We start from the raw sequence: 21,174 nt of genomic DNA, 5'->3' as shown, positions 1-21,174 counted from the left end.
GATTTCCTGACTACTGTGGTGATGTGATCAAAGGAGAGACTACTGTCCACCTGTGTCCCAAGGTCTCTTGTCACACTTTCGGTGTTAAGTAGACTACCGCATATGTGGTAGTTCATGGGTATAGAGTTTTTATCAAAAGGGAAGACAATGCACTTTTTGGCACTGAGCTTGAGGCCATGGCTTTGACACCAGGCATCTGTCTCAGTGAGGCCCTTTTGTAGGATGTCCACATCATTAGGAGTTTTGATTATGATTCCTAGTTTGCAGTCATCTGCGAACTTTGTTAGCCAAAGACCTTCTGTGTTAGCCTGTACTTCAGAGAAGTAGATACCAAACAGGAAAGGACCCAGGACTGAACCTTGTGGTACTCCACTTGTCACTGGTCTGAAGTTGGATTTGGAGCCTGCTACTTTAACAGTGTGGGTTCTGTCAGTGAGCCAGTTGGCAACCCATCTTGTGACATAGGGATTTATACCTAGTTTAGTGAGTGTATCTATAATTCCAGAATGGGGGATGGTGTCGAAAGCTTTGGCGAGATCTAGATAGGCTGTGTGAACCACCTTACCCTCATCTACAGCTTTGGTGACCGCTTCAAAGAAGTATGGGGTTTAGGAGACATGATCAGCCTTTTACAAACCTGAACTGGGTAGGGTCCAGAGTTTGGAGATTATTAATGCCATTGTTTATAAGTTCCATGATGATACGTTCCATAGCCTTGCAGACCACGCTCGTCAGGCTAATGGGGCAGTAGTTCCCGGGATCCATGGTGGCTCCCCCTTTGTGGAGTGGGCACAAAGCCTGAGGTGAGGCTATGATTGAACATTGTACTTAGGGTGCCAGTTCATGTAGAACGCAGCCTGGGATGTTGTCAGGTCCCATGGATGCTGTGTTCTTGGCTTTGCAGAGTGTGATTTTTACCTGTGCAGCTGTGATTACAGGAACTTTGCATTCTTCCGGTATATAGATGGGCCCCTTTAGGGGGTGAGAGAGGGGTAAAGTTAGCACTGAACCTATCTGCCAGGATGTTGGCAATATCAGTTGGTTTTGTATATTTAGTACCATTGTGCTGTAACTCAGAGCAGATCTGAGTGTTGCCATTAAGATTCTTGACATAGCTATAGAATGCTTTGTGGTTGTCTTTAGAATCAGTGGCGATTTCGTTTTTGTTAACTAGCTCTGGAGGATTTTATGAGGGATCTCAGCTTCTTACTGAGGCTGACCAGGGAGATCCTCCGATCATGGGATTTTACTCTTTTTTGAAACAGTTTCTTTCTTCTGTTGTAGAGTTTGTGTATGGCAGGGGGCCACCAGATTGGCTTCCTTTTTCGGAGGACAGCATCTTGGTTCTATTAGGGACTGCACGATCCATGCACTTCCGTAAGTGCTTATAAAGTGCATTTGTGCAGGATTCAGCAGTCGTACCTCTATTGTCCGTCAGCATGGGTGTCGTGAAGTTTGCCACTTCGGTCTTAAAAAGCGTGAAGTTGGCTTTGGAGAAAACTTTTACGGTGGTTTCTCTAATGGGGAGTGAGAGTGGGATGTGGATGTCTAGGGTGATTAGCTTGGGTCGGATCTGACCAACGAGGAATTAACCTCTGGTGTGGAACACTGGTTGCCCATGTTGGTAATGACCAGGTCTAGGATACTGCTGCACCTGGTGGGGGTGTGGATAATATGATCCAAGGAGTTGGAATTTATGAATTCCAGAAAATGTTGAGCACAACATTTGGCACATGAGTAGTTTTCCCAGTTAATGGTGGGGTAGTTGAAATCACCCATTATTAGGGTGTTAGGTTGTACCCCAATATTTTCCAGTGCATCAAGAAATGAGAAGTGGGAATCCTGGGGCATGGTGGGGATCTGTAGCGAGCTACAATTTGGATTGCGGTCTTGCCCAGAGTTAGTTGCACTTGGATAATCTCAGATGCATTATGCTGATCAACTAGCCTGGAGGTGTGGATATCCTTAATGAATATGGACACACCTCCGTCTTTACTGTTTCAGTCCAGGTTAGGTGGCCAAAAGGTGTGGTATGAATTATAGCCTGGTAATGCAGGGGTGCTATCGGGAGCCTTGAACCAGGTCTCTATCACTGCACAGATGTAGATGTTCTCCATTTTAAGGAGTGCCTCGAGTGAATACATTTTGAGGTTTAGACTTCTAGCATGGAGTAGCATTACCCTCAGATTTTGCTTGCTTGTACCTGTTATGGTGGTGAATTTGTCATTTGAACCTTGCCTAAAAACGGCACTATAGGGGTGGCACAAGCTTTATCCAGTATACGGAATCCCAAGGGTGACACGTGTAGGCTATCTCTGGCAAAGCATCGTGGTTTGTTGATCATGTCATCCCAGGCAGACAGATACTGGATCCCCTTAGAATGACACCAGAAGCTTAGCCAATTGTTGAAGTCAATCATTTTGTCCTTGTACTGTGGTATCATTGTGTGATGGCAGGATGCTACTCAGGGCTAGGGTCATACCTGCCTGGGCTCCAAGATCGGCAGCTTTTCCATGTCTCTTTTCATGTAGTCCAGGGAAGTACGTCTCAGGTCATTCACACCAACATGGACAGTGACAGAGCCATATATGTACTTGTGGTGTGACCTGAGTGTGTGCGTTATGTGGCGGATCCTGGCACCTGAAAGGCAGCTGACAGTAACTTTCTCCTTGTTTAGCCTGGTGAGTGGAACTTCAGTATGCATGACTATAGAGTCACCTATGTCTAGAGTGTTGGGTATGTTGTTATGCCTTATGGGCTGTGGTTGAGTGGCACACTGAGTTTGTGGGCTACGTGTCATTTGGGTTATGTTGGGTGGTGGAGGTTGCTTGTGTTTCTGCTTTGGAGGTCCCTGTTGCTTGGGTAGATTTTTATTGAGAGCCTCCGCGAATGTAGTGTGTGTTTTGTGTTTCTATGTGTGTGTTTTGGTGGTGTAGGTTTTGAGGGACTATGTGATGAGTGTGGTGTGGTGCAAGTGTTCACCTTCTCCTCTTGACTGTCTAGTCCAGTCCTTGGTTAAGAGAGCTTTCCTCCCAGTTTGGTTATATAAGTGCATCTCTCACAGATTGTAGTGTTGGGTGGTAGGAGGAGAGGGTTGTCTGTGTACATGAGGCAATTGCTACATAGCCCCAAGATGCCCAGATTAATCAGACAGGAGAAAACACCGGCAGCTGACCCTTAGACATGCCTGGATAGGTGCTTATTCATTAAGTACTAAAAACTGTTTTCCTCTAGACAAGTGAGGAAAGTTGAGTACTGTAGTAATTTGCAGCTTATTTAGTGCTTACAATAAGTTCTGAACAGTGCTGAGCTCAAAGAAACAAATTTGAGTGCTGAAACTAAAAAACTGGCTAGTTCTAAGAAACAAAATTAAGCTAGACGGCTTCCCTCCAACACAGAAAGGCTTGGGAGCTCAGAAGCTTACAAACAGTCCTGGAAACAGCAAATCTGTATCTGGACTAGACAACGTTCAGGAAAATCAGGAAACAAGCTTAGAAATTTTTTTTTTTTTTAGCTCCTTGGTCTTCATTTTCTTGTGTTGTGTTCAGAGAAAGAAACCCTCTGTAGCAGTTCCAAAAGCAAATTTCAACAGAACTGAAAAGAAGATACCAAACAATGTTGGAGCCAGTAAACATCCCTGCTTTACTCCACTGAGAATCTCAAAAGGTTCAGATGTGGATCCATTGTACATGATAGCCCCCTTCATGACTTCATGGAAGGCCCTAATAATGCTAAGCAGTACTGTAGGACACCTGATCTTTGCCAGAATTTCCCACTGACGGTCGAATGCCTTGGTCAGATCAATGAAGGCAATATACAGTAGTTTGTTCTGTTCCCTGCACTCTTCTTGCAGTTGCCTAACAGAGGGAACCATGTCTATACTGGACAATCCAGCTCTGAACCCACATTGAGACTTAGGATAAACTCTCTCTGCAAGAACAACTTGCACAAACAGCTTTCCCATGGTACAGAGAAGGGAGATGCCACGATAGTTGTTACAATCATTTTTGTCACCCTTACTCTTATAGATAGCAACTATGTTAGCATCCCTCATATCTTGCGGTACACTATCTTCTCTGCAGCACTGGCAAAGTAATGCATGCAGCTCTGAGAGTAGAGTACCACTAGCACATTTAAGAATTTCTAAGGGAATACCCTCTTTCCTGGGGACTTTTCCAGAAGAGAGTGCTTTTAGTGTATGATTGAGTTTCTCCAAGGTGGGCTCAGGATTTAGTTCAGTCATAGCTGGCAGAGGCACAATGGCATTCAGGGTTCTCTCTGTAACTATGGTCTTTTTGGCATTTAGCTGTAAGTAGTGCTCCAACAAGCATTCCATCTGCTTGGTTCTCTCTTCCAAGACCACATATGTGGCCAACTTAAGAGGGGGTGATATTTCTTTGTGATGGGCTGATGGCTTGCTTAATCTCATCGTACACTCTTCACATATTACTAATGTCCACATCTTGCTGAATCTTGAAGCAAAGTCAGAGCCAATAATCATATGCACACCGCAGAGCTACCTGCTGCACACCGGAATACCTGCAAGTTCTCCTCATTGGGCGAGGACCTGTATGCAGCCAGCGCCTGTCTCTTCTTCTCACTTCAGTGTGGGCTTCAAATGAATCAGCATACTTGACTGTCATCTTCTCAAAGATAGATATTGCAGCGTTATAGATAGCATCCCGTTGTTTTTCCCATGTCTTGTTGGTGTCACTGTCGTCCAGGCAGGGCAAAACTTCTTCAAGTGCTTGAACAAACTTGCGTATTTTTTGAAGGGTCAAGAGTCTTGCCTACATCAAAGCATGGCTTCCCTTCCATTTTAGACAGACAGAATTGTCGCGTCTGGATGTTCATCTTACTACACACACAAAGTGGTCAGTGTCACAGCCTGCGCTATGGTAACTACATGTTACCTTAACACTGCCTAAACTCCTTTAGGAAGGTGAGGCTCATTAGCCTAGGTAGACAACCCATCTAGGAAAAGGCAAACTCTAATTTAAAACCCCTGCTGCCTTGTGGCAATACCTAGTCATGGTGAAAGCTTTGGGACTAAACCCCAAGGAAAAATCCAGAGATAGAGCCCTTAAGATAATTGGAGATTGTACTCGACCTCACTGGCAACTCCTGTGATGACACTGATGCCATGTTGAACTGGCCTTTCCTTTTCCCTTGGATTATGTCTGTGGCATGAAGATGGAAAACCTGCTGCTGGCCATCATCTGTTTCCTCAAATTCACTTGGCCAGGCCTGTGCCCTGGAAAGGACAGTGGTGACAACATGGGAAGTAGCAGTTACCGGTAATAAGCCAATGCATTCAACTGGCAGGTGAGGTGCAGGGGCTGCTTCTGACGGTGGAAGAGATCTGTTGATCTCATTGGACAGGTACTGCCCATCTTAAGCTGGGCAGCCCTCAGCCAAGTAGTTGTTGCCTCGCCACTGTCCACTTGCTCCATTAGGTGTGTGGGGCTTAGAGAACCCCCAACAGGTCGATCATTAACCATACACCTGGAGAAACAAAAAAGCAACAAAATAAACCAGCTTTAGCATACCTCTCAACCTGGAAACGTCAAAAATCTGGACAAATGCCTATGAAAAGTAGGTACAACTGGTCAAAAATCTGGATACTGATTAAGAATATTTGCATACATAATTGTGTAACCCCACCCACCCAGTGGAATTGTGGGATGCCAACATTCAAATGCAAACTGAAGAGGAGACAAAATGAGAGGTGTACCTACACGAGTATGTGTGTGTGTGTGTGTGTGTGTGTGTGTGTGTATATATATATATATATATATATATATATATATATATATATATGTGTGTGTATATATTCCATACACTAGATCGAATTTTCACCAATTCAAAATAGTGCATGGAATGCTCACTTCAGCGAAAGTGCACTTAATCAAAAATGCATTTACGCGAAGTTCAGTACAATGAACGGGTGTTTACTGAACTTCCGTGCAGTACTCACGGACCTTAGGGTTAGGGCATGGGTCATAGTAAGGGGATAGCCCATGCCCTAACCCTAAGGTCTGTGATGACTGCAGCGCAGTGAAGGACATAGCAATGTCCTCCACTATGGTGCGATAGTCATGAACCACAGGGTTAGGGCATGGGTTAGGGTAAGGGGATAGCTTTACTAACTGTCCCCTTACCCTAACCCGTTCCCTAACCCTAAGGTCCGTGACTAACGCACCATAAGGGAGGACATAGGTTGTTTTTGATGTCCTCCACTGTGCTGCGGTGTTTTCTGAGAAGTGAACTTTTGCAGAAGTGAGGCTTCCTATTGCAAGTTCGAAGTAGTGAACTTTCGTTCTTGTAATAGGAATCCATATATATATATATATATATATATATATATATATATATATATATATGTGTGTGTGCGTGTGTGTGTGTTATGTATATGTATTTATGCCCCATAACATATCCAAGCAAGCTACAGGTCATCCTCTATATCCCAAGAATCCCATAGCTCGTACCAAGACCTACTGGAGACACTCACCATTAAACCAAATACCCTATTCATGGAAGACTAACTAACTACCCCTCTATAGACTGGGAAACATACACTGCCTCATATGCACAGGCACAATGGCTCCTGGACTTTAATAACTCAAATACCCTTACCCAGATAGTGTGCACACCCACACAGGTGCAAATATACTGAATCTTGTACATTTTTGTAGAATTTATGTATTTATATATTTATGAGGTTATTTTTCTGTTACGTACATTTCTAGACATTTTCTCTCCAATGTAAGTTGTAAAAAAAGTTCTTTTTATAAAAGAGAAGTATATGAAAATAATAAGCAACAGAAAGTTTATTTTACAGGGGCAATGTAATTAAATGTATTTAAATGAATAATTGATGCCAATCAATTTTAATTAATGGAATTATTCTATTAATGTAACAATATAAAAGATGGCTTCTTGGTGTAAAATTTATTCCTTGAAGGCGAAAGCAGAGTTACCAGATACACCAGTAAAGAATTTCCTTAAATCCTGGTGTGGAGTGTGTGTTTTTCCTTCAAAATACAAATCAACTGTGTAACCCCAGCAAACCCTGTAACAGTTAGGAACTATTCCAAAGTAAACTACATTCTATTAAGTGAATATTTGTCAAAATTCAATGCCCTTCCTAACCCCAAGTTCACAGCATCCAATGCAGAATTGTTCACAGACACCCTGTGCAACCATGTAAATGGCTGTATAGAGGCTGTTGTACCAACTGGAAGTAAGCCCAAAACAGACTCTTAAAAATAAGCCACACTGGTGGAATCCTAATCTTAATAGGGTGTATAACAAAAGGAAAAAAGCCATGGCAAAAACTAGGAAGAGTAACTCTCATAATAAGAGGTCTCTATTAATTAGTCCTCTAAGGTTGCTGTTGAGTTTAAGCCCAACAAGGCCAGTTATTAGGTCAAGACAGGCTCAAAGAGTACAGTCAACTACAAGGCCTTCTACAGGTATGTCCGTAACCTCAAAGACAGCACACAGTAGCGTGCCAAACTGATGGTCAATGGTGCCACCTTCACTGAGCAGACCAACATAGTGAATTGTCTGGCTGACAAATTCAGCTCAAACGTCACTCAGCACCCCCCCCCCCCCGCTTTCTCCCATGAAATATCTGCTAGCATAAACTCCCTTCCGATTATTAGCAGGGAGGAGATCCTGGTGGTGCTCAATAAAGCTAAAAAAAATGTAGCCTGAGTGGGCCCTGAAAATATCCTGGGATGTCACATAAATAGTTTGAAATATGACCTATTAAGACCACTTGAATCACTGTTCAACTATATCTCCAAAACACGCTTTGTACGACAAAAATAGAAGATAGCAAAGGTTATCCGAAGGTTATCCCACTTTACAAGTGTGGACCATCTACTGACCCCAGAAACTCTAGACTCATTAGTCTGACTAGTTAAATATGCAAAGCCATGGAATGAATTACCATGGAAATAGATCAACAAAGACATAGGCAACCTTCAGACAATGGACCCAAAGTAGTTTGGCCTTGTCAAGGGAAGGTCATGCCTATTTAACCTGCTGGACTTCTTTGAGAAGTTCACCACAGCAACAGATGAGGGGAAAATGATGCATACTGCCTTCCTAGACCTAACTAAGGTGTTCAATACAATACCCCATTCAGGTACAGTTGACAAACTCACCAAACTGGGCATAAACCCCTACATTACTCGTTGGATTGCCATCTGGCTCACAGACAAGACACAGGAAGTTAGGAATAGTGAGATCACCTCCACTAAAGTACCAGTCATCAGCGGGTACCTCAGGGCTCCTATTTGGCTTCTACTTCTTAGAGGTAAGGCTAACGTCAAGGACCTTTGGCTGACCAAGTTCACAGATGACTGTAAATTGGGAGTTGTCAGATTCCTGCATGACACAAACATCTTACAAGAGGGTCTAACACAGAAAAATGACTGGTGCCAAAGTCACAGATTAAAACTCAATGCCAAGAAATACTTTATAGTGCCTTTTTGGAAAATGGCCACTCAGGCTAATTACTCCATCGATAAGACACCCCTAAGAGCTGACCTGGTTGTCAGGGATCTGGAAACATATCTAAACAGTAATCTGCTCTTTGACTAACATGTAGCCAAGATATTAAGAAAATCATTCTATGTCATCCATTCTATCAGTAAGCATAAAACTGAGGTCCAAGTAAGTCATATTGCCACTTTATTCATCCCTTATCAGACCCATCATAGAGTATAATGCCCCCTTCGGCAGAGATTAGTAATACAGTTATGGAAAGATCATATTATTGTGATAACATTTTATAAAAATTGGCCTGAATGTCGGATAATATTTAAGGAAAAATATAAAAAAAAATGTTTTTTGCAGTGGCAATATGATGTGAGAAAAAGTACAGAAAGAAAAATATAAAAGAACATAACGATGCATTGGAAGATTTAGAACGATGTAAGAAAAGTTCTATGAAAGAAATCAAGAAAAAATACAAGAATTGTTATATAAGCAAAGATATTTTTTACAAGGAAAAAGAGAAGTATCAAGTTACTTAAGCATATTAGTAAAGGAAGACAGTAGTGTAATGAGAGAAAAAATGTAAAAGGAAAATAGAAAGAACTCAAGAAAAGATTATGAATAGTGTAATGCAATATGTACAAGAAATGTTTAAAGGAAAAAAAGGAAGTAGTGAAAAACACACAAAGTAAAAAAGTTAACAGAAAAAGGGAATAAAGAGTTGGAAAATGAAATTTCCTTTAAATGAGCTTGACAAAGTATTAGGACAAGTAAATATAGATTCGGCTGCAAGATCAAATAGAATAGGATATGAAATGTTTAAAAGTTTAAGGGACTGGCAAAAAAAAAAAAGATATTTTTAAAGATACTGAATGAATGACTAAATGAAGGCTTTATGTGTAAAGAATTATTTAGTGAAATACTTAAAATTCTTATGTAAGGAGGAAGATAGAAAATTTTAAAACTGGCAACAGTAAGAGATATTTGAAACAAAAATGCAATATATTATGGAACGCAGTATATACAGTATAAAGGAAAAAGGTAATCAAGAATTATTAATGGCTAGAGAAATTGTAGATGATATTATGAATAGAAAAGAAGAAGCAAAAATCATGATATGAGACATTAATAAGGCATTTGATACAAGTGGACATGAAATCTTAGGGGTAATAATGAAAGAATACAAGTGAGAAAGGAAATTATGTTATGTCAGCATACAGTAATAATAATAAAGTAAAAATACTTGCAAATGCCTAGTTAAGCCAAGATGTATACATGAAGAGTGTTGTAAAAGGTAGGGATGTCCAATGATTTGTATACTCTTTGCATTAGTTATGAATGTGACAGTATGGGAAATAAATTACAAAATGAAAGAGAGGGGTAATAATAACACCTGAAGGGTTAAGAACTCCTCTACTGCTAACATATGCAAATGACATTACAACAATTGCAAAAAAACAACATCTGGATGTCTTATTTTGGCTTAATTTGGATAAAAGGTAATAATCTGTACAAATAAGTATCTAGAGGGGATAGGGATGGCTTTAAATAAAGAAAAAAGTAAAGGTTTACGTGATGCAGTAAAGACAGGGGTATATATTTCATAATGAATGACATTTCTGTGTTAGGTGTAAAATTTGGGAGTAAAGATGTAAGCAGAATTCAATGGAAAAAGACAATAGAAAAAATAAAACAAAAAAATCGTCTTTTCTGGAGAACATATACATTACCATTCAGAAAAAGGCTTCTTTAATAAATTCAGTACGGATAGGAAACAACATACTTAGCAAATTAATTCATGTTGCCAACAGTACTTGAAAAGGGATTATTGCAGATCTTTTTTTCATTTATAAAGAGTTTTAGATTAAACCCAGAAAAAAAGGACTTTTCTATGAAAATTAAGACAAAGGAGGTTTAGGGTTAATTAACCCAGTGGTATATATACAAAGTATAAAAGTGGGTAAATGAAAAATATGAGAGATCAGTAGTAAAACTATATAAATATAAGCAAGATACAGTTGGGGTATTGTAGAAAATGGTGTATAAATGAAGAAATAAAAATGTTACCAAGAAAAAATATTTTTGTGGAAAACAAAAATTGATGATACAGAAAACGATAGAAAAGTATGGTATAAGAATGTAATGATAAAACATTGCTATGTAAAACCATGTCAAAAATCTAACAGATGAAACAAATTAAAGCTATAAAAATAAGAAGAAAATTGTTTAATCAGAAAGTAGACTGTCAAGATTTTTTATGGAGACCGGTAATAGATAAACTGCCAGTAAAAGGAAATATGCCGGGTAAAATGAAAAGTGATACACTATGTTTATATTGTTAAGAAGAAACAACTACAGAAAATGTGTCAACATGGATATGATTAAATATGGAAATTATAAGAACAGAAAAAAGAATAGGTTAAAAGAATAGTTAAAAAGTTATGCTATGTTATATAGAATGAAAGAATAAATTAAATTTTGTTTAATGGTACATGGATTTTAACAATATTAAGTACAATCAGATGGTGGTTATGGAAAAAGTAGGGGAGACTAATGCAGATGAAAAATTAGTACCACTGTAAAAGAAATTATGAATATGTATAAACAGATTTGTATATTTGTAAATATGTAAACATTTTGTAAATAAGAGTTTTTTTTGTAAATAAATAAAGGACCCCTACTCTTTTCAATAGATGCCATGGGGTCATTTACATCCACCTGACCTACCATGAACTCAAGCAGATGTGACCAGGGTTAGTCTCATATAAAGGACAAAACACTCAGGAGTGCAGCACCCTGATGCCTCACTGCAGTACCAGCATTTCAGTAACCTGGAATGGGAATACAACCCACAGCCCCCTGATCTTTCAGCACTAAAGATGAGGATACTACCTGTTCTGCCACTGCTCATTGGTTACCAATCAATAAGGGGCAGGTATTTACATGGATTGGTGCTACTGACCAGCCTTTTACTGAAGCAATCTCAAAAGGTCTCAAGTTCTGAAGTCCTCCAGCTGTTTTTTTTCCTCCATTCTAAGTACAAATAGATCTCTGGTACACTTTTCTACAAATATGCTTACTTCCATACTGATACTTCAGTCTGTGCATTTCCCCATAAAGTAATTACCTACTTAGTTACATTTTTTATATAGGATCATAGGAAGTTACTAGGCTAATGACCCTAGGGCCCTTAAAAGCCTAGCCAAGTTCTATCCTTATTTCCACAATCAGCACCTATTGTCCCTGTCCAAGAGGGACACAGATGGATCCCTCGGGGTGAATTTATGGTTACCCATCTAATCGTCCAGACTATGTTTGAAGAGGGCCAATGAGGTGTTCTGTTTGACATGAAGTGGGAGTCTGTTCCAAAGGTGTGGTAATCTCTGGGAGATAAATCTGTCCCTCCAGCAGATTCTATTAATGTTACATACCAGGTTAAGGTCTTTAGAGCGAGTAATCCTTTTACCGTTTGACTTGTGGCTATGCAGCATTTCCAGTAAAGCAGAGTCAGAGATTACCATATATTCAAGGCACAGATAGCTTCTGAGTAGTCTGTATGAAACAATAAAGTGATAGTGATTTCAGACAATCCAAATAGGACAAATGCTGAAGATCTTGAATTTTCTTTGTGAGGAACCTTTGTGGTCTCTCCAATTGCTGCAGGTGCTTGGAAAGGTACATACCAAAAGGGGCACTGCACTCAGTTATTGGCCTGATGAGGGAAGAGAACAGGGAGGTTATATAACTTCTTTCTTTCTGCAGGCAATGCCCTTACTTATGAGATTATCAATACAGAATGCTCTTCTTACCGCTGTGGAGTCATGGTGATCAAAGGTAATGTTACTGTCAACCTTTGTACCCAGGTCTCACCACTGAGTGCATACTTAGGGTGATGCTGTTGATGTGGTAGTTAGCAGGAAACACCTCTCTTACCAAAAGGGATGGTAAGTTTGCAGTCATCAGAAAACTTTGTCAGCAACAGACCTTTAGTTCTTGTTTGTACTTTGGAGAAATAGATTCCAAACAGTAGAGGTCCCAGGATTGACCCCTGTGGAACAGCACTAGTTACAGGTTTGCTGTTGGAGGTAGACTCCCCTATTTTGACTATATATGTTCTATCAGTGAGCCAGTTAGTGACCCATCTAACGATATAAGGGTTGATACCTAGCTGGGTGAGTCTGTCAATCATGCCTGAGTGGGGGATAGTGTCAAAAGTTTTGGCCAAGTCTAGGTAGGCTGTATGCACAGATATCTCTTCGTCCAGAGCCTTGGTGACTGTCTCGAAGAAGTCCACCAGGTTTAACAGGCATGATCTCTCTCTGACAAATCCAAATTGAGTAGGGTCAAGTGTTTGGAGATTACCTATATCTTTGTTAAGGTCCACAATGATTCACTCCATGGCCTTACAGGTAAGGCTAGTCAGGCTAATAGAGCAATAGTTCCCAGGGTCAGTGGAAGCACCACCTTTGTGCAAGGGAATAAAGCTGGTCATTTTCCATTCAGCTGGGATGAAGCCAGTGCTTAGACTATGACTGAAAAAGAGTACCCATGGTATTGCTATTCTTGTTGGAGCCCATTTAGGACGCAGCCTGGGATGTTAGCAGGTCCTACAGATGCTGTGGTGTTGGCCTTAGAGAGGACGTTTATGACCTGCTCTTTAGAGATAAAAGATAGGAGACAGGTGGTAGAGATGTCATGGGGTAGGTGTGGTGGAGACAGGGGAGTGACGTTTTCACAGAATCTGTCGGCCAACAGGTTGGATATGTCCACAGGCTTAGTATATGTGGTATCATTAGATACCAGTTCGGCACAAATCTGAGCTTTTCCTTTTAGGTCATAGATGTAACTAAAGAATGCCTTACGGCTGTCCTTAGTTGAGAAAGCTAATTTGGATTCATAGTTTGCTTTGCAGGACTTCACAAGAGGTCTTATTTGCTTGTTTAAGGTGAGGAGGGAGTGCTTCCAGTTTAGGGCTCGCTCCCTCTTACTCTTAGACAGCAATTTCTTCCTGTTACTGTAAAGCCTGTTAATGGCAGTTGTCCACCAGGCAGGTATGCTCTTCCTTGAGAAGCCTGTTTTGGTCCTATCAGGTATTGCCGAGTCAATGCAGTTGTACAAGTGTTTGTATAAAGCATCTGTGTAGAACTCGGCATAGCTGCCAGTTCCATCTGAGGGGAGAGATGCAGTGAAGTTATTTATACCATCCCGTAAGAGGTTATAATCTGCTTTGGAGAAATTTTTTTTAGTTTAGTTGCTGCTAGGAGGTGTCATATGTGATAGTTACTGCAAATGAGACTGATCTGTGGTGAGATCTCACCAGGGAACTTTTCCTCAAAGCACTGCATATTACAGAAGTTCAGCTGACTTGTTTCTCTTCCACTGCCAGCCTCTTAGCATTTGTCAACCTCAAGCAGTATAAGAATAGCAATATCTCATTAATAACAAACTCTTACTCAATACAAATAACCATCTGTGAGAGGTGCAAATACTGAATTAATCTGAAAGCATCACATAAAATCATGGACAGTGAGTATTACACAAAACCATACTACAACTCCAACACATTCTCAACTAAATCACATTAAAATATCATATGCTGTGGCCATAAGAAAACTTCCACCACAGCCTCCTAGAACTAAAAACCATTTTCAGCAGAAATCCAAATCAGCTCTCCCAAGTCACCAAGATTACTTCCAATCAATTATTCCTAGCCACTCTACTAACTAGAATGTCTTGGTGAGGTAATTTAGCTGTTAGCTATACAGATTTTTCCAATCACAAGGTCGGGCAAGGTTAGGATTACAGTCAGGCCATCTTTTGGATGTCAAGATCTCTGATGTTACAAGAGCCCCAAGACCCTTTCTCTGGACAAATCACTATGACAAGGTAGTGGTCCAGTGAATGACCTGCAGCAAAAGACCTTTAGGGACATGCAGAAAAGCATGTCAGAACTTTCCATGCAAGTGACAAATGCAAATAAGTCTCTGATCCAGAGTGGAATCTTTCATTCCCCAAGAACGATGCCTAGTCACAGGGAAAAGATAACTGGATTCAACAACTAGATAAACAGTTGGTGTCATTCTTGAGGATCTTGAATGTGTCAGCATGGGAGAAGATGATTGATAGTCTGACTTGCCTCACAAGGAAGAATTGCACTTCTCTTTTCAAGACTTTCACATGCTGACTTTTAAAGACTTAGCTCCTCCCATACATGCATTTTAGGCATAGCCCACCTAATGGTAATTACAACACAGAAAACATATCAAACCCCAATTTTGACGACATTAACATGGCTTTTCTCAATGATAAAAGTCTCAACAACAAACTGCCAAATCTTGTGTCCCTCTGAATTGGAACACATCGACATTTGCGGAATCATAGACTTGGTTTAAACATAGCCCCTTCATACCTGGATTCTGCATCTACCATGCCTTCAAGCTTGATGGCAACTGCTGTGGCGCCTCCATATCCGTCAAGTATCATATCAGTTCCATACAGATTCCTAGAGACCAGAGAAAGAATTCACAGAATTACAGATCACCCTAAAAAAGATGAGCTACAAAGCCATAACCTGCTACATGACACCCTCTATCCCCCATAGTGATCAAGTAGATTTCTAAAAGTAATCACAGATCTACTTATTAACATTAACTTGGGAAACTCCAACTCATCTTTCATTAACTCATGCAACTATACCTCTAATGTAGGATATGCCCAGAAGAGCTTGGACTTAATAAAATCCCCATGGAACAGCTAGATAATAAACCCACTAGAAGGCACAATATTCTACAGCTGATCCTCAAAAATATAGCCTCTACATGTATTATTCCCCTGGTTTCTCCTTCCCCAGTTAAGTCACACCATGAACTTGTGATATTTGCTTTGAAAATATCCACAGCTCCTGAAAAAGATCTCTCTGAATTTAAGAGTTTCAACAATTTTAAGATTAGATTTCAAAATATGCCTATGTTAGTACCAACTCTCAGGCCAACATAGCTACACAAAGGAGTTCTATATGTACTAGGGTAAATGTACAGTTGGTACTCCTATACAGTATAAAACAAATCAGAAATTCAAAAGCAAACTACCCTAGTGGTCCACCAACATAAACAAACTTTACAATAAGAGAGACAAAAAAAAAAAAAACAACTAAATTTATACAGCACATTTAAAACTCTAGGAATCTGAAATGTTATTAGGCCTAGTACAGCAACCCATGAACTTTAAATTAGCTACCAAAGCCAAGGACACTTACAAATCCTTCTTTAGTTATGTTAGGAAACAAGGGGGCAATCCTCGACAATGCTCATAAGTTATTCTAAATGCACCAATTACTCCAACCCAGTAGACACTGCCAATATATTAGCAACATATAAACAAATTCAAGGCAAACTGCATCCCTGAAACACCTACCCAAACTATACATAACCCAGCATGCCTTTCACTCCATATCACCACAAAGGGACATGTTTTGAGGACCAAAAATATTTCTTCAATGGGGCCTAACAACATACATGAAATGTTAAATGGTGCATACCATGTTCTTGCTAAACCTCTCTGCAATCTGTTTAACCTAAGCTTAGCTAAAAAATTTGTTCCTGAATTATGGCACACCACAGTTTAGAAGCCCTTCCATAATGGTTACCCCGCCACAGACACTAGTAATTACATACCCACCAGCCTTATGGGTCTGATCTGCAAAACTTTGGAACATATAACTGACCTCATTAATTATGACATAAAAAAATCTTATTAGGCTTAACTCAACAATTTGGCTTTATCACAGGGACATCCTGCCTATTTAATCTACTTAACGTCTTCAAGAGGGTCACCCATGTTGTAGACAGTTGTACCGTTGTTCACACAGCATATTGTGACACGTCCAAACCATTTGATACTATTCCTGTGGGCACATAAGAAAGCAAAATGCTCCAAAAACAGACATGGTAAGATGAATAGCAAACTGGCTAAAACATAGAACCCATAGTTTACATGGTAGGTGCTTCATCTGATAGCATGAAGGTAATCAATGGTGTCTCCCTGGGCTATGTGTAAGGGACCCTTCTTTTTTAGCATTTACTTCTCTGATCTCCATATCAGAAAACCCAGACCTTTGGGGAACTACGTTTACAGATGACTTGCACACTGGATGTTACTATCAAGAACCTCCTCCGTCACCTGTACCCTAATAAATACCTAGTGTACTGAAAATGGGCTCAAATTAAGTGAAAAAAGCAAAGTATCCTTGCATTTGACAAAACCCCTCAGCATACAATATAGACAATATCTGATCCTTCAATCATAATGTAACTGTAATCAGGAAGTCCTTATATTTAGCACAACTGACAGCCTAGGATATATTATCTAAAGAAGTCATTGCGCTCTCATATTAAATCTTATATTCACCACCGATTAGAAGAATCACTGAGTACAATGCCCCATTCAGGATGTACCACTCTGGACATATCAAACAAATGAAGCAGCCTCATAGACACCTAACTAAGGCAGTTACAGGTTTTAAAGGCCCACAACTATCAAAAGAGGCTAGTAACGTTAACTCTTTATTCTGTATCCTACAGACTTTTGAGAGGCAATCTGTGCCTCAACTTCTACACCATTAGAGAGACTTTTGCACTCAATCTTATGTATCTCCACAAATCTAACAGATCCAACTATACTTAAACCAGGAACTTAAATCTTTACCAGCAGATAAACAGAACACAATAGAGAAAAAAGTTCAGTACACAATGTCTCCACATCTCTGGAATAAACTTCCCCTGCAAGTTAAGCAGTGCAGCCAGCAAAATATGATTGGATGGAAACTCACAAATTTACTACAGGACTGGCCTAACCCTCCTTGAGAAAAAGGGGTGCTGGCAAGGCAGTAATGGCTGTAAGACTAAACTGCCTTGTAATTCGTATGAATCTTATACATACAATTATAGAGTGCAGTTCAGAATACTGACAGTGTAAACTTAGTATCAGAATACAGACAGTTAATGACAGTTCAGAATGTAGACAGAGCTAAGTGAGTCAGTGTTAGGGGTGGGAGTGTGCTTGTGTGAGTGTTGGTGGCTAACAATTAGGTAAGGGGATAGCTTTAGTTTTATGCATGATTGCTGGTGTGTGTGTTTGAACCTGTACTGTGTAATTGTAGTGTTAAGGAAAGATAAAGATTTAGGGTTAGCACTTGGGGTGGGGGTGGAGGTGGGGTGAAGCCACCTTACTAATGTGAGCTAACCCTAACCATGTACCTTATTTTAGGACGAGCCCTTTCTGTAACACTACCACTATTCAGACAAATCGTTAATTTTTTTTAATTTCATTTTATTTTACTGTAAACTGATCACAGTAATATATATTTTTGCAATTCATTTTGTGTGGGATAGGAGTGTTTTTTAGAAGTATTGGGAGTTCTGTATTTTCTGTTCTTATATATATAAATATATATATATATATATATATATATATATATATATATATATATATATATATACATACACACACACACACACACACACATATATATATATATATATATATATATGTGTGTGTGTGTGTGTATACGTGTTTGGGAGTGTGCGTGTACGTATATACTTATGTATGTGTGTGAAAGGTCACACAGACAAATTATGCAGTAAAAACTGCAGGAAAAACGCAGGTGAGCTAAAGTTTTCAATATTTAATACCTTAAACCTCCTGTAATGTAGGCCCATGAGATATATGCAAATGACCCGTTAAAGTCATCAAGTGTTTCAGCTACTTGACTTCAGAATGTCAATGACTTTTTAAGTCTTTATGGTTGCATTCAGGCCAAACCCCACTAGCTCTGGACATGCTAGAGGGATTTGGCTTTATTGATCTGAATATAACAATAAAGAATTAAAAAGTAAGAGAGTCAAGAACATTCAAAAGCCATGTAGCTGAAACACTTTATATCCTTAATGGGTCATTTGCATACATCCCATGGGCCTCCATTACAGTAGTTTTAAGGTATCACACGATGAAAATTTTAGCTTGGGGGTGTGTGTGTGTGTGTATACACACACACACACACATATATATGTCTACTATATATGATCGAAATTTCAGAAAGCCGAAACCCATATGGCCGAGACCATATGTTCAACTTTTTAAATTTCGAACGTGTTAAAAAAAAAAAAAAAAAAAAAAAAAAATAAAAACTTACCCACACGTTGCTAGCAGGGGGGTAAGCCCCCCTCCGTCCCCACATCCCCTGCAATTTAATATACCAACTCCGAGATTGCACTACAGTGCGAAAGATGGGAATCTTCCCATTCCGCACTATACGGAGATCCCTGTTCTGCATGATCGAAATTTCAAACGTCAATCAGCCATATGGGAATCGGCTTTCTGAAATTTCGATCATGTGTAGTGGACCCTATACACACATATATATATATATATATATATATATATATATATATATATATATATATGTGTGTGTGTGTGTGTGTGTATAAAACCCTGACTAAAGCCTCATCTACTTCCATATCCCTGCAATTTTTATTCACAGCGATTTACCTCTTACACTAAAGGGTTTGAACAGAGAAACTGTAACATCTTTGCAGATACTCTGTATATAGCTGCACCTATAGGTTTGATAAGAGAAGCTGTAACATATTTGTATATATTTCTGAATATAAACTGTATTCTTCATAGGCTTGAAATAAGAGACTGTAACTTGTATGTCAATACAATATGTTTGTGCATATACTGTAACTTGCTTGTCTTTATCCGTTTGTAAGTTTGGAGCTTTTCTCCCCAGGCCTCCGCTAAAAATGGACATGTATCCAGTCGAACTATCCTGGTCAACAAATGTAAAATAAATAAAAAAAATAAAATAAATAATAAATATATACATATACACACACACACACACATATATATATATATATATATATATATATATATATATATATATACACACACACACACACACACACACACACACACACACACACACACACACACACACACAGTAGAGAGTTGATTATCAGAAATGTCAATTAACTGAATGCAGCCTTCCAAAGTTTTCGAGCACGAAAAATCATAATGTCTGAATATGTAAATGTTACACATATTCGCTTGTCTGTGTTTTTTGAGCATGTAGCCCGCTCGTGTGTGAAAAATATTCTTTATTGTCCACTGGAATCACTGATTGGTTGAAAAGTGTTTTCCCCTGTATGCAGAAAAAAATACAATTTAAGAAGTTTTTTATCTGGTTCAATGTATGCTTGAGTATCTGAACTACCCTAGGTTTCAATTAGTTCAGATAATTGAGACTCTGCTGTACAGGTTACTAGGCTAACAACCCCAGTGCCTTTTTAAGCCTAGCCATTCATGCCCCAATTTTCCCACTTGGTAATGCCCACAGGCTAGAATGCCTTTGGTATAAGAGTGTGCCTTATGGCATCTACAAACTGCCCCTGTCCATAAGGGCCATAGGTGTCAAGCCAGAGGCGAATTTGAGATTTCCCATCCATTCGTTCAAATTGCATTTGAATAGGCTTAGGGAAGAGCTTTGTTTCACATGAATGGGGAGTCTCTTCCAGAGAAAGGGTAATCTCCTAAACACATACCTGTCCTTCCAACATGTTTTGCTTATGTCACAGACAAGGTTTAGACCCTTAGATTGAATAATTCTAGTGTGGTTTGTTTTCTGAATGCATAGCAGATCCATCAGGACTGGGCTCAAGAATGCCTTGTAGGTTAGACTTAGAACCACCCCAGTAGTCTGTAGGAGACAAAGTACAGGCACAGGGCTTTGAGGTGGTCCACATAGGACATATTATTTACATCCTGTATTGTTTCAGTGAGAAACGTCTGTGGTCACTCCTGCTGTTGCAAATGCCTGGTCAAGTATATGCTGAAGGGTGCAGTGTACTCGATTATTGGTCTAATGAGGGGCGAATATGGTGGGACTATGATCTCCTTATATCTGTATGGCATGTCATTACTTATAAACTGCATCACATAGAAAGATTTTCTCATAACCATGGACACAGGGTGATCAAAATTCATGTTACTGTCAACCTGAGTTCCCAAGCCTTTACCATTGGGTATACTCTTAGGAGAGTGTCATCAATGTTATAATTTGCAGGGGTGGGCGTCTTTCCAAAGGGTGTAATTATGCATTTTTTGCATTGAGTTTAGGCCATAGTTCTGGCACCATTTATTTGCCTGTGTCAGACCCTACTGGAGGATATCTCTTCTTCGGGGGATTCAATGATTGCACCTAGCTTGCAGTTGTCAGTAAAGTTTGTCAGCCAAAGGCCGTTCACAGCTGTCAGCAAAGTTTGCCAGCCAAAGGCCTTTTATATTTTCCTTGACTTTAGAGAAGTATATTCCAAACAAGAGAGGTGCCAGTACTACGCCCTGTGGGACATCACTACTAACAAGGCTCTTGGTGGAGGTGGAGTCCCCCACCTAGCAGTCAGCCATTTGGATACCCACTGGGTAATATAAGGATTTATGCCTAAATTTGTGAGTTGGTCTTTAATACCAAAGTGAGGTATTGTATCAAATGCCTTTGCCAGGTCAAAGTAGGCAATATGTACCATTTTCCCCCATCCATGGCTCTAGTGACCTTCTCAAAGACGTCCACCAAATTTAGTAGGCATTACCTTCCCTTGACAAACCTGA

The sequence above is a fragment of the Protopterus annectens genome, chromosome 13.part0 (genome assembly GCF_019279795.1).
Source record: "Protopterus annectens isolate FY-2018-M chromosome 13.part0, PAN1.0, whole genome shotgun sequence".
In the NCBI taxonomy this organism is placed as follows: Eukaryota; Metazoa; Chordata; order Ceratodontiformes; family Protopteridae; genus Protopterus; species Protopterus annectens.
The sequence above is the reverse complement of the archived record's forward strand: the minus strand, read 5'-3'. Positions refer to the sequence as shown.